Source organism: Typopeltis vanoorti, chromosome 5 (genome assembly GCF_054136105.1).
Source record: "Typopeltis vanoorti isolate ZY-2024b chromosome 5, IOZ_Tvanoo_1.0, whole genome shotgun sequence".
Taxonomy (NCBI): Eukaryota; Metazoa; Arthropoda; class Arachnida; order Uropygi; family Thelyphonidae; genus Typopeltis; species Typopeltis vanoorti.
The window spans coordinates 105,715,697-105,731,323 of NC_143553.1; the positions used below are offsets into that span (position 1 = coordinate 105,715,697).

General features: G+C 38.2%; 1 protein-coding gene across 1 annotated transcript in view; it reads left to right on the top strand.

The window, feature by feature from the left end:
* The window catches only part of rg (A kinase anchor protein rugose), a 1,380,990-nt gene that overhangs the window by 644,746 nt on the left and 720,617 nt on the right, over positions 1 to 15,627 (top strand). The window lies entirely within an intron of this gene.

The window sequence follows — 15,627 nt, forward strand, 5'->3', positions numbered from 1 at the left end:
AAAGAATCGTAAATTAGATAAATGGTAGGATTCCTCCTCCTCCCTCATAATCTTTAAAAAGTGCGGAAAAGCAATGGGGGGGGGGTCTTATTCAGTGTCCAGTCCTCACCTTCTCAATGATACACTCTGTTTTAGATATCCATCTTAATACTGAAAGTGATGAGTGGTTGGAAATTTGGGACTTAACTGATCAAATTGTATTCCATCTTGGTTTAACCAAGAACAAAATGATAGTATAATTTTATGAAATGTTATCCCAGCTGGAGCATACTATGGTTAAACAATGCCTCTGTAGTTTTCCTGAGAACCAAGATTAACAGTGAAAAGTTAGTTACTAGAGCAATCTCATATTCATCATCATCAGAAAAAGAATTAGAGATAAACACCTTTAGTGTAAGAAATAACATTGGAAAATAAAGTACAATTGGTAGAAGAATTAGAGAAGTACCATGTCAACAACATAATTGGTGTTATCGAGATGAAAAATAGATCAAAACAGGCACGATAATTCAAATGAAGGCACCTCTCATGTGTAAGGTGCCTTATATATAAAGTTGGGAGCAATATTTTTTTTTTATCCCACACACCAGAGGTACAAGAACCAGGTTGCAGTTGTGCTGAAAATGGATGTTGAGCAGTTTCTGTTCTTGTTTTAACAGGCCCAACAGTAAATGGAGGAATGATGTTTGCCAATTCACAGGAGCAGTGACCACAGAAGTACCTGTTGAAAAGAAAGAGCTGAAACATTCCATCTGTGAGATAAAGTTTCAAGTGAGCCTGTGAAGGAAGGGTTATCTGTAAGCCAAATTGCTCTCCTTTGGACAGTAGCAAAACTTTTGAATGAACAGTATTCTCAGGATGGGCAAATTTGGGATTAATATAGAATTAGTAGCTGGGTGGGTGTAAAATAACTTCTTGAGTGGAAAAGAATGCCTAGAGACTGAGGAAGCTATTGATGTCTTTGTGCCAGGAGAGGCTAGAGGTAAATGTCAGTCCAAGAAGAGAGATCTGTCCTGTCTGGTGATGTATGTATTACTGAGGATAAAGAAAGCTTGGGTGAGAACCTTTTATAAGAGAAAAAGCAAGACTTCATTTTGGTGGAGTTGTAGATGACCAGGTTATCCTATCCTTGCTCCATGAAGAATGGTATGGAGATCAGTATTTCAGGCAGTATCCAAATAATTCATGGAAAACAATTTATTGAATAAACAATTAATCATAAAACAGTTCAACAAACAACAGCTAATCGAAAGAGAGTTCCTTGAAAAGCAATTCATCAAATGGCAATTAATCGAAAACACAATTTAGCAAGAGACAATTCAATCAAAAATCACAATTCGTTGGAACTACAAATCATCAAATGAACAGTTCTCCAAAAAATGAATTATAAGGCATGTGGAATGAAGTTTATTTACCAAAAATAACTGCAGTTGTTATTGGATTAACTTGTGATGCAGAACTGGAAATTTTGAAGCTTCAAGAGGACGAAGGACTGAAGCTAGTGAAGCAAAGTGGATGCTCCATAATTGAGTATTGGAAGCAAGTTCTGGACCAACGGTATCCAACACTTAAGCAATGTGCCAGAAAAACTGATATCCATTTTTGGGACAACATATTCCTGTAAAGCGCTATATTGGACTCTTAAATTTATTAAATCTAAATATAGATCTGTTTTAAATGATGAACATTTGAAAGAACTTATAAGAGCTGCTTTGACTAATTACACATCTAATTTTAAGGAGCATACCAAGAAAATAGATTACTTAATTACTAGTAGAGAAAAGAAAGTCTCTACTAGTAATTAAGTAACTAAAATTATTGTGTTTCGACTTCAAAATTATTCTAATTGTTCAAAGTAAACTTCATTTAATGTGTTTCGAATGAAACTTTTTTATTGCAGTAATTTTTATTAACCTTGTGTTTCTCTCCCTCTTCTCTCTTTTTTTTTTATTTCGTTCCTCTTTTTTTTGGTTGTCTCCTCTTCTCTTTTTGTCTATTTCTTCCTGGTAGAGCGTGAAGAGCCACGTGATGCATGGACATGAGCCACATGCAGCTCACGAACCATGTTGTGGACACCCCTGCTTTATGCAGATATATGTAAATGTCACTTATGCAGCATATATGCAAAATACTTGGTCATATGCATAGCCATGTTTTCTAGGCAACTATTAAGAATGCTGCTGGTTAATAATCAGCAATAATGTTAATCACAGTGGGTAAACAAAGGATATTTTGGAGTTCGATAAAGGACTTATTGTGGTGCTTGTCTGGCTGAAGACATTTTGGAAACAGCAAAGCTGACTGGTTTCTCAGAAGGTGAGATATCCTGGGTGTTTAATCGGTGGAAAAATAATCCACATTGCTTGTCTAAGAGACTTAACTGTAGTCCTAAGACAGCTGTCAGGAACAAGATTGCCATCGTTTGAGAAGACTTGTACAGTTGTTTGCAGATTCTCTTTGATGCTCAGAACTTCCCATGTGCAGCAATTGACCAAAGCATTTAAGGACAACTGTTCCCAAACCATATCTCACTGAATCATCTGCAGAGAATTGGTATTGGCATTAAGTATAGTTTCTGGGAAATTCCCATGCTACTCCTCTTAAACACTATTAATATAATTAATGGTTATTTTAGCCTGTTTTTGTTTAGGAGTGTTCCTTATATTTAATACATTGGCTAACATAACTCAAAATGGGGTGTATATATATATATATTTTAGGGCATTATGGGCGAGTATAGAAGGCAATTATGGCAGAATAAAAAATGTGGAAAAATTTTGTACATACCTTGTTTTTGGTTTAAAGATGCCTTCTAAATCCAAGCTCTTGCTGAAAGGTTGTATGTAAATGGGGGAGGGGGAAAGAACATGGGGATGTGCTTGAGACACGGGAAATAAGTTTGGAAACCCGGGTTACTATTAATAATATATATATAAATATATATATATATATATTATTTTGTTGTGGGGAGAGGGAGGGAGGGAGGGAGAGGGGGGAAAGTGAAGGGAAAGGGTATCCTTATGTGGAAACTGGGGCAAGGGTTTACGGGGTGTGGACCGTTTCGGTCATCGTCTGACCATCGTCAAAACTTTGTGAGAATGACTGTAGGGCTATGTCAAGGCTGCAAGTTTGGACATAGCCCTACAGTCATTCCCACAATGATTACCTGTTGGAAAGGGTTCAAAGACGATTGACTAAGGTGGTTTCTGGTCTGGAATGTTGAGTATGAAGATAGATTGAGGGAATGCAAATTGAAGGAATTAAAAATCAGATTGAGGGAATGCAAATTGCAGTTCTAGCGGATAGAAGGACAGGGGGAGGTGGGGAGGTGCATGATTGAGACATATAAGTTACCAGATTAATGTGGATCAGATTTTTCATAGAATGGATGTGGACGGGTGGAGGAGGCCATTCCTGGAAATTGTATAAAAAGGGCATTTGCAAATGGGTGAGGAGTAGATTTTTTGTGGGAGAGTTGTGGCTGGTTGAAGTGCATCCCTTGGAAGTGTTGTGGGTGTGGAGACTAATGTATTCAAGTCATGGTATGAGCTGTGTGTGTGTAATGGAGGATCTCCTGTGATGAGTCATTGACTAAAAATAATAATGACAATAGAGCAGGATACTTCATTCTTACAACATGTTAGATACTAGACCACTGCCATACAGTGAATTTCATCATATGAATCACTGCCTTTTTTTTTTTTTTTGATCACTTGTAGAATGCATGTAATGATTAAATACTGTTGCAGTTATATATGTGCACAAATTATGTAAAGAAAGCACTAATTTATGTCAAGTATGCAAAAAAAAAAAAAAAATTGAAAAAGAAATTAGAATCATTTTTGCGAGCTTAAAAACTATTCTGAATAGCCTGGCTTAAGAGAACAGGCTGACTTGTATGGTGATCAGTCTGCAACAAATGTTTTTCTATCTAGTGAATGAGAATGTCATGTTTATGAATAACTGTAGTATTAACTAGTATAGCACTTTTAACTTGACTAAGAACTTTATCTTATCAATTAAGTCAAGAGACTCATCGTGGGAGGTCCCACTCTTACACACAGACACACCTCGTTATACCTCACCTTAAATGCATTCACTGTCCCTGCATGCACTACACTCTCAGATAATGCATTCCAATCACCCACTACTCTCCATGCAAAAATCTGTTCCAATGTAACTACTAGTTTTTTAACAAATATAACAACAATAGTGTGAGGTAAGTTTAACCTGCAGCCTTTCTCGGTGTACAATTCCCCATCATCACTAAATTTAATCATTTTAATCTTAGTATGTAATGTAATAGTTTATACATCTTCTTCTTTTCACTGGAGGCAATAGTACCCTTTGAATTTTATCTACCATTATTAACAACACTAAATAATAGTTATAAACAATTTACAATTCACAGCAAAATACCAAAACACAAAGAGATATAGCAAGCAGTGAATATTGTAAGCAAACAGTCATGGAAACTACACGTGTTGATTCACAGGAGTGTCTTGTTGATAAAACCACTGTATGGACAAATGCAGTGGCATATAAATCAGCATGGCTAATTGAAAATTGTAGTATAAGCAGATCATCATAAAGTGAAGCATCTTAGGACTGGTATTACTGTAATAACTACTGGTATTACTGTAATAATAACTGAAAGGAACGCTTCAGAGAAATACTATTCTTGGGGACAATAAATGCTTTTCACATTGTTTTTAAATTAAATTATAATCACTAAAGCTTTTTGGTTATATCAATTCGAAAAAAAGAAAAAGGAAAGAAAAGTAGCAAATAACATTTTTGGCATAATGGCTTTCTCACAAGCAGACAAATTAGCCATTAGAAGATTCCTGGAGCTGGGACAAATATTTATCACAACAAACTGTAAATAAACTCTGTAGTTTCACTTGCTGTGTTTAGTCTATTATTATTATTATTATTATTCCGGGCAACTCCAAGGAGTCAACAGACTCATCAAGGGAGGCACTAACATCATGTCAAGAACAACTATTCTACATTCACACAGTATCTATCATACCTTGCCTTGAACTCATTCACAGTCGTAGCACCCACAACAGACTCTGGAAGTTCATTCCACTCATTCACCACTCCCCAAGTAAAAAACCTAGCTCTAACACCCTTGTTAACCACATTCTTGCCCAGCTTCCATGCATGGCCCCTAGTCCTCCCACCACCAATCCTATTCTCCAAAATATCTTCTGGATTAATCTTATAGAAACCCTTTAGTAATTTGAATGTCTCAATCATATCACCCCCTTTCTACCTATCGACCAATTTTTGCAACCCACAAATCTTCAACCTGTTCTCATAGAATTCATTCCACAGACCTGCTATCATCTTGGTCACTCGTCTCTGGTTCCTCTCCACCTCCTCCCCATCAAGAAGAAACCCTGGTGCTCATATCTGGGCACAGTAGTCCAGATGGGGTCTTATCAAGGCTCGATACAGAGGAACAACAACTTGTTTGTCTCTGCATGTTAAAGTATTTTTCAGAAGCCAAGTGATTTGATGAGCTGATTTAGCCACTTTTGCAATGTGCCCCCTAAACTTCAATTCCCTATCCACCAACACTCCCAAATCCCTGGCCTCATCAATATTCTGGAGTACGGTTCCAGCAATGTGATATACTGCTGCTATTCTTTTCACCCCAAAAATGCATAACCTTACACTTTGTCACATTAAATTGACATCCATTTTCCTAGTCCAGTCCTCCAAACTATCCAAATCATCCTGTAAAATTTTGACATCCTGTGCACTCACAGTTGCTCTACCCAACTTTGCATCATTAGCAAACAAGTGAACACTTCCTCTCAGATTGTTTCCTATATCATTGATGAACAAATTGAAAAGTAGTGGTCCAAGAACAGAGCCCTGCGGCACATCACTAGTCACAAGCCGTCTTTTGGACTCAACTCCTGAATAAAACACTCTCTGGTATCTCTCCATCAATCACCCTCCTATCCATCTCACCAATCCTATATCCATCCCCATTTGCTCAGGTTACTGATTAGGGTTCCATGTGGTATCCTGTCAAAGGCCTTGGCAAGGTCCAGTAGAATCACTGTAAACCCATTACCCTTATCCAGTTCAGCCGTCACCATGTTACAAAACGTGAGCAAGTCACTGAGGCATGATCTACCCTTCACAAAACCATGTCGTCCCCCATACAGTATCCCATTTTCATCTATCCAATCCTGTATTCTTCTCTTGACTAATTTCTCCAAGACCTTGACAACGATTCCTGATATGCTAATCAGTAGGTAATTTACAACAGCAGTCTTGGAAATTCCTGGAACTATTTTCCCCTCTTTCCACTCCCTCAGGACTAACCCAGACCCGAGACTCAAATTAAACAAAATGGTCAAGGGTACTGACAATTCTTTAGCCGCTTCTCGTACGACACGAGTCGGTATACCATCCAATCCCACAGATGTATTGACATTGAAGTTTTGCAATAGACGACTCACCTCCACTTCATTCACCACAATTCCCGTATAATCTACTGGTTCATTCATTTCTGCAATGTCACCACCTGGATATTATATTCTAGCAAAGTGCTCACTCAGTAACTCAAATATATCAACTGATTCGGTTACCTCCCTACCATCGGCATTCTTTAAAAGCAATCTGCCATATACATTTTTTACTTTTACTTGCAACATATCGAAAAAACTGTTTATGATTCTCTTTAGCCTGCATGGCCAATGTTCTTTCATAATCCTTTTTTGCTCTTTTCTTACCACACTCGTTACCCTTCTGGCCTGGACTTTATACCGTTCATGTGCCTGCCGGTCACCTTTCTCCTTAAATTCCCTCCATAGTTGTTTCTTTTTTTGCAGCTCAAGCTTGATGGTGTTATTCATCCATTTAACCCCCTACTTGATTTATTATTCGGACTCTAGGTATACAGTCAGTCATTGCTTCATGCAAACACTTCTTAACCGCCTCCCATGCAGTATCAACTTTAAGACCCCATGTGGACTTCTGTGCCCAGTTATGGGCACCAGGGTTTCTTCGTGATGGGGAGGAAGTGGAGAGGGTCCAGAGACGAGTGACCAAGATGATAGCAGCTCTATGGAATGAACCTTATGAGAATAGGTTGAGGATTTTTGGGTTGCAGAAATTGGACGATAGGCGAAGGAGGGGTGATATGATTGAGACATTCAAATTACTGAAGGATTTTTATAAGATTGATCCAGAAGATATTTTTGAAAATATGACTGGTGGTGGGAGGACTAGGGGCCATGCATGGAAGCTGGGCAAGAGCGTGGTTGACAAGGGTGGTAGAGCTAGGTTTTTTACTTGGAGAGTGGTGAATGAGTGGAATAAGCTTCCAGAGTCTGTTGTGGGTGCTACGACCGTGAATGAGTTCAAGGCAAGGTATGATAGATACTGTGTGAATGTTGAATAGTTGTTCTTGACATGATGTTAGGGCCTCCCTCGATGAGTCTGTCGACTCCTTGGAGTTTCCCGGAACAATAATAATAATAATAATAACTTCTGGTCCTTTCAGTTGTACATGCCATGGCACTGAACCAATCAAACTCCTAAGCTTGTCATACTTTCCAGCCCGATAATTCCACATGTACCCTGTCTTAATTGTAAATTCCACACCTTTAGCCACCTCCCAAGTCAAGACCCTATGATCACTCTCCCCAATTGGTGGCAATGTGGTCATATTTGTTACCGCTAAATCCTCAGATGTAATTACTAGGGCAATCAATTTCTAATCCCTAGTATTTTCCATTGAATGCTGTCACAGATACTTATCCCTTAATAACCACATAAAATCCAATTCCTTCCTCCCGTGTCCCCTCCTCACTCAAATCAATGCGACTATAGTTGAAATCTCCCATAATAATAATTACCCTCCTTCCACTCATTTCTTCTGTTTCCTTGTGCATACTATCTCCACCATCTTTTTCATCACCTGGTCTATAGCAGCACCTAATTGTATATTTTGTTCTGCTAGCCACAATCTCACACCAAATGGCCTCAAATGAGCTCTTTTCTCTGTCCTGTAGTTCCACTTCTATTCTCCTTGGCTGCAGCTCAACAGCTATCATCAACACACACACCCCCCCATTTTATGCTCCCTGTCATTCCTGAACACACTATACCCATCACATTCAATCCCATTAGCTATATCATCTACAGTCAGCCATGATTCACTAATGCCAATAACCTGTGGTCTGGAAGTGCCAACCATGGCCAAAAGCTATTCCTTCTTGTTCCTAATACTCCTAGCATTAGTGTGCATGAATTTAAGACCCCCCCACATTAGCCCCATCCCTACCTTGATGCCTTATATTAACTATCCCATTCTGATTTGTTGTTCTTATTCGCTAGGGCATATTATACTCATTCATACATTCAACTACCTCCCTAAGGTCTGTATATCTACCTCTCCCCCTTAATAAATCTAGTTTCTCTGATTTTGCACATCCACTGCATTCAGTAACACTTTTTCAAGTCTCCTTACACCATATCCATGCAAATGCAAGCCAGCCATCTTATATAGATCCTTTCGCCCATCAAATTCACTCCACACGTCCACAAATTCCACACCACTCGTCATACATAACCCACGCATAAAGTCATTTGCAATTATGGCCCTCCTTTTAAACACTTCACTGTCATACCATGGCAAAAGACTACTCATCCTAACTCTCTCACTCTTTTCTTTTGCTACCTCAAACAATTCATTCAGCTCCTCTGTCATTTCCATTTTATCTCCTTTCAAATCATTCGTACCTGCCACAACAATCAATTCTTTCACCCTTTCCTTTTGCTCTCTAATAGGCTCAGTTACATCCTTTATGGTCGCACCAGGTTGGTATGATTTTGTCAAATCCTCTACTAACTCACCTCGTACTAACAAGTCTCCATACAGCACTCTCTCCTTCATTTTGTTTACGTTCACACTCATATGCTTATTTTTTTTATCATACTTTTTATTATTGGCTGGTACACTCAGTCGACTTTTGTTCATACACTCTAGCTGCTGCCTTGCCCTTTGTATCGCTCCGCTCAACAACGCAATCTCACTCATTGCATCTATCTCATCTTTTTTATTCTCTGTAAAACCATTAATTTGCTCTGAATTAATACCATCATTCACACTTTCTACATTCACACCCTCACAGTTCTCTGGTACGACCTCGCCATTTCTTGTCATATCACTATTTTCTTCATTCTGAAGTTTGACAAAAATATCACACTCACGACCTGAAATACACTTTAATTCCTCATTCTCCTTACATTTTCTACACATATTCACTCCTTTATTATCATCTAACCATACTCCGACTCCACTCTGCAAAGCGTACATTTCACAGATAGTACACTGAATCATCTCCTTTATATTACCGTTATTGAATAAAGAAGGCGAACCATCATTACTGGCTGCTATTTTCCTTCTTACGGGCGTCATACTCACTTCTAACATATTTAATCAAATTATAAAATGAAACACCAAAAACACACAAACAGACACACTAAGGTACGCAAGGCAAACAAAACTATGTAATATTCAAGTAAATTTATCAATGATAACTTAAAATAACACTTATCTTATCAGGAGTTCTCAACAAACACAAACAACTATGAATTCCTCTAGCGGCCAACTCAAAATGTCATTGGGCCCATTCGGGATTAGTCTATTTCTAATGGAAAGACATTTTCCTGAATTGTTTATAATTCAATTCTTTTCAATCAGATGGAGAATTCTAACTCCCTTCCCTAAAATAAATAAATAATAATAATAATAGTTTCTTTTCTCCAATTCAGGAAAAAAAATTTATATAGAAGAGAAAGAGGGTAGGGGATAAAACGGAGCCCTGAAGCAATCCTGCATTGGTGACAAGTGTTGAAGAGAGGTACCATCCACCACGAGACACAGTGAACAACTAGAGAAAGCTAGCTATCCAGTTACAGAGGGCAGATAGACTGAAGAGAGGCAGCTTGCAAAGCATGATCGAAAGTCCTGAAAATGTCAAGGGTAACGGTGCACATTTCTCCAAACGTCTCCATGGCACTTGTTTAGTGGTGGGTGATATAGTCTAAGAGATCAGCCATGGATCTCGATTGGCAGAATCGTGCTGATGGTCGCTGATTAACTGGTGAGCATCTAGGTAGTGAAGAAGTTGATGACTGATAACTTTCTCCTTATTTAGGAGAAGATTGAAGTGATGGTAGTTGGATGATAGGCTTTTGTGTCTCTTTTTCAGAGTGAATTGCATAAATGCTTGCTTCTGTGTGATGGGATAGGTGCCAGCTGAGTATAGAAGATTGATGAGGCAATAGAGGACATGTATTAGCTCTAAAGCACAGTTTGAGTAGTACGGTAGAAGAGATACCATCTGTATTAGAAGACGTTGTAGTATACAAGTTGTTTAACATTCTTCTTATATCTTTTTTTTTGCAGAAAGACTGCAGAAGGCATACAGTGCTTGGTTGTTGGCATGGAAGGAGGTGATTTGCCTTCATTATCTGTGCAGGAGTTAGAGGAAAAGAGGGATTCCAGGAGGTAAGCTTTATTTTGGGTGCTGTAACAGTGATGCCATCTAGGTGAGAGAGAGGTGGAAGCACAGGTGAGCAGAAGTTGATCTGATGGCTTTTGCAAAAGACCAGAACACATGACTTCCATTTAGACAAGGGCTAGTTTTCTGCTATTGGTCTCTATGAAGTTGGATTTGCTGATAGTTGTTTTACATTTATTGTGTGCTTCTGCATATTCTGAATATGCTCCTACATATTGAGAATAAGATACAAGCTACCTGCACTATGTTGATTTTTTTTTTTTTTTTTTTTCTTCAACTGCTTTCATACATCTGTTGAATCAGGGCATGGAAAGTGGATGTGAATTTTAGGTAGAATGAGGGATGAAGGCCTTCATGCCAGTGTGGATGATCTCTGTGACGTGCTGAGCATAGGTCAGAACAGTGAAGACAACAGTCATGCCATGGAAAGGAAGTAGCATTTCTGGTGATCATCCCACTTTGTAGTGCCAGAGGACACAAGGTTGGGTGTGGTGAGAGTGGGCATTCTATGAGACTGGAAACTTGCACAAGATTGTGGTCTGAGTTAGTGAGAGGAGATTCCCTCTACAGTCTGTCTGGAAGAACTAGTTTTAAAAAAAATCAAGGTATTGGAAAAGTGGAGAAGTGAGAGAAGAGGTTACCTCTATGGTCTGTCTGGAAGAACTAGTTAAAACAACAACAACAAGGTATTGGGAAAGTGGAGAAGATTATTGGAAATTTGAATAGATAGTGGACATTTGGTTAGATCATTGCCATATAGCAAAAACTTCCACATCACATCCAGCTTGATTGCAGTGTTGGAAAAGGGGAGCCAGTTGGATTTGTGACATTCAGATCACCTAAGAAGATTGGGCTTAGCTATTTGGATAGCTAGCTTTCAAAGTTAGGAGACCAGTAAATGTAGTAGATGAATGTTACTAATTGGGGAGAGAAAACCTTGAGCCAGAGGAAGTAGGGGATTCTAAATTCGACATTCTCTGGCAGGCAATGTCAGTATGCACAAAGGCACAGGTGCCATTCTTGTGGTGAAATGAATCATAAACAGTATACTTTGGGCATTAAAGGTGAAATGTTGTTGATGTAGTTGCAATTTGGGTTTCAGTTAAGAGAAGGAAGTCTGATTATGTTTGTAAGTAGTGATGTATGTTGCTTATGTTGGAATTTATACCACAGATCTTTATAAAGTGGATGTGAAAATGTTTTTTTAGGGATCCTGGTATGTTTGGAATATTGTGTTCATAGGATTTGTCTGGATGAATTGGTTTTTCAAGGGAGATTATTTTGATTATAGTATTGCTACCATTGTTTGTCTGTTAGATGAAAGAGTGGGGACATGCAGCAGGAGGAGATAGGCTCATGAACATAACACCTATACAGGGAGCAACCAGTCTCCGTGCCATTCTCTAGCCTCATCAGTGACACCAGCATACCACTACTCGGACTTGCTTTTCAGGCATGACTTAGCAGAGTATGTGGAAGCGGGGTTATATGCCAGTTGTTAGTATGTGTGAACTTTGTTACCACCATTTTACTGATGTGCCCTCCAAATAGAGGATATGTGTCTCCAAGTATATTAGGCATGTCCTTGAAGAGTTATTACTCACAATATGTAGTGAAGGGAGGGAGGGAGGGAGGGACAAAGACTGGAAGGTCTGTTCCATTGGTCAAACATAGTTTTCATCATTTCAAGCCACCAATAAGCAGGGTGACAATGTTTCACCAGGCGATGAAGATCATCACCTAGGTCTAGTTGGCATTTCCTCCTATTTGGAAGATATCCTGTGTCAGAGATTTAATGGAGTGAAACAGCACCAAGAAATTATTAAAATACTATTTAATTGTTCAAATATTTTGTCTTAGTCACTGAGATATCATCATGGAATATAATATTAGACTTATAACACACACACACACACAAAGAGAAAAAAAAAAATGGCAACACAAACCTAAGTGAAATGTGTGACCAAAAGTAGTCTTAATTATGGATGAATGCCCTCTGTGGGCATCCATCCATTTGTGTTGGTTGCCTAAGATGTAAACTGGGATCTCATTATTGTTTTTCATATGTTGGGAAGTTTAATGCAACCATATTTATTCAAATTAGGCTGATTTCCGAGAGCAGCTGCAGATTCCAAAACAGTTTTTCTCTTCTAAATTTACTGTGATGGAACAGGGTGGTCCTTTCTAGTTGATTCTCTTAACCCTATCCAAAGCATGGTCTGACATGTTGTTATGATAGTATCAATCAACATCCACTTGAATTTTTTGTGTTTTTCCATGTGGATATTATGTGATCTCCCTGTCTGTCCATTTGTAGGCCATCCTGGAATATGAAACTATATTCCAGGAACTGAGAGAGGATGGATTTGGTCTTTTCACCTATTCAGGTCCTTTTGTCGTTGTTGTTTGCAGATGTTGACTGATCTTCCTGTCTGTCCATAGTAGGCTATGCTGGAAAAGGAACCTATATACTCTAGGAACTGAGAGAGGATGGATTTCATCTTTAGTAGAGTGGATAAAGGTAGCTAGTTTCAAGTGGGGGCTTGAAAGTCATGCCAAGGTTCTGACTATTTTTTCTGAAGTGCCTTGGACATAGGGGATGATTATAGCATTACTGAAATCTTTCTGAAGAGAAGGTCAAGGATTGGGGAAGTATTGATTATTTTTTTGATACCATGCATTGGATATGGCTCATAGAATCAATTGGAAAAAGATCTCCTTCCTGTATCACAGTAAATTTAGAAAGAGAAAGATTGTTTCAGGAATCTGTAGCTGCTTTCAGAAATCAGCCTAATTTCAATAAATATTGCGCATTAAACTTCCCAAAATATGGGAAATACTAATACTTTAAGATCTCAGTTTGCATCCTAGGCTGCCAACAGGTTCCATGTTAGAACCTCATTAGAACTCTCATAGAGTTCTAATGAGGGTGCTCCACATTAGAACTCTAGTCTTTTGTCCATATGCTTCATTTAGTTTTGTATTGCCTTTGTGTGTGTGTGTGTGTGTGTGTGTGTGTGTGTGTGTGTGTGTGTGTGTGTGTGTGTGTGTTACAAGCTTAATATTGCACTCCTTGATGGTGTCTCAATGACTGAGATTTGTCAGGGTCAGTAACAGGCCACACCATGGGCAGGCAGAGGGCTCTCTATTGTGCATCCTGCCCATTAGTGGCTTCATATCTTCACACTCTTCAGAATACAAGAGTATACAGGGTATTTGAAATAGGAAGTGATTACCGTTTAGTTTAAGTAGGAATAAAATATCATATGGAGGAGAGAGGTTATAAAGGAAAGTTGAGCATTTTTCAGAAGTGAACTATAGACTCATATATACAAATATTGTTCTTGGAAAAAACGGAGTTTGAAAATAAGAAGACCAAACCTAAGCATCAAAATCTAAGAAAATGTTGATTATTCAGCAGTAGATTTTTTTTTTAACCCAAGGATAGGAAAATATGAACTTCACTGTGGGAAAGGCAGAACTGAGAAAGAAGAAATCATATTAAAAATTCTTGTCAAGTAAGTTGGCTTGTGTCTTCAAAGCATATGGAGAAACATGAAACTCACTTCCTTGTCTAGACACACTTATCACACATCTTTCCTCAAGTTGCCTTTCCTTCATGGCCTACTTCAAAACTACATACACAGGCCAATACATACAAAAAAATTCATACCATCATCTAACATAAAAACTAGGAGTCATTAGCACCCTCAAACATATAGCCCTAACAATTTGCTGCTTCTTCAGTATCTATTGCTGGAGCAAATTGTTAGGGCTATATGTTTGAGGATGCTGATGCCCCCCTAGTTTTTATGTTGGATGAGCCAAAAATTTATAAAAAATGACTACAACAAAAAAAAAAAAAAACAGTTCACAAGCTCCTCCATGATAATACCATTAAAATCAAAAAAAGATTACAAAAATGCCATAACCTTAGGGAAATATGAGAAAAAACAGATTACTACAAAAATGAAACACTAATGCAACATTACATTGCCGAAATGCCATATGGCTCTTTTGTTAGAGATTATGCATGCACACTGGCCGAGAGTTCACTTACAAAAAATACATTTCTGTGACATTTGATTTCCTTAGTACTGAATGAGAGAGTTTTTGCTCTGTTAAGGTTTCTGCCTGGTGTCTTAAGAGAACCAACCAGTTCGAAACAGCTGTCGGGCCAATAAAATCTTTAAAACAAAATGCACTAATAAAAGACAAATATATGTCTGCTTGGACAGCACTCATGTCTTTTAAGTAGTGCAAGCTAAGGCAAATCTGATGCCTTAGCTTGTAATGATTATATTCTGATTATATTTTCATAAGCTCTCAGGTCAATTTTATGAAACCTTCATAGTTTCTACAAACATTCAGCTTCAAAATAATGTCGGATCTAATATCCACTTTGCCAATGCAACATTAAGGTAACCTTCAAACCTCAAGCAAAATTAAAAAGTATACTCAGCTTATAGAAAGATCCTCTTCCTTATGTTTTCCACCCAAGTATTTGCAAAATTCAGTGTACCTGAAACCTACCTTACATAGGGAAACAGGGTACATCATCCCACAGACACAAATCCCACATTAAATTCCTCCACTGTGGTAAAACTCTCATTCACTTCAAACATGACACAGAATCAACTAGAAAGGCACCAAATCCCTATACCATGCCAAAACCTAGTTTAAAAGAAAGTTCAAGGAAGCTTGTAAGATGCTGAAACATCATCCTAATCTCAACAAGAATAATTCATTAGTTATTCCAAGAATCTGGAGGACTCATCTGCAACCTATATAGCATCCAGAAAATGATGGCAGAACACCAACACAAGAAAACCTTAATATAAGAGGACTGTAGTGATGTGTTTAATGTAGTTCCACTATAAAACTTCTTCTAAACTTTTTTTTTTATCATCAGTATATCATCATCATCATCATGATATGTACCCTCAAGGGGTGTACAGGATATGATAGTACTAAGTGAAAAACTTACGTCATTGCTAACTTCCTATTTACAACTTTCCTCCAAATCAATATCTGTTACCTGTAAAGACTCCAACATTATCAGATTTTA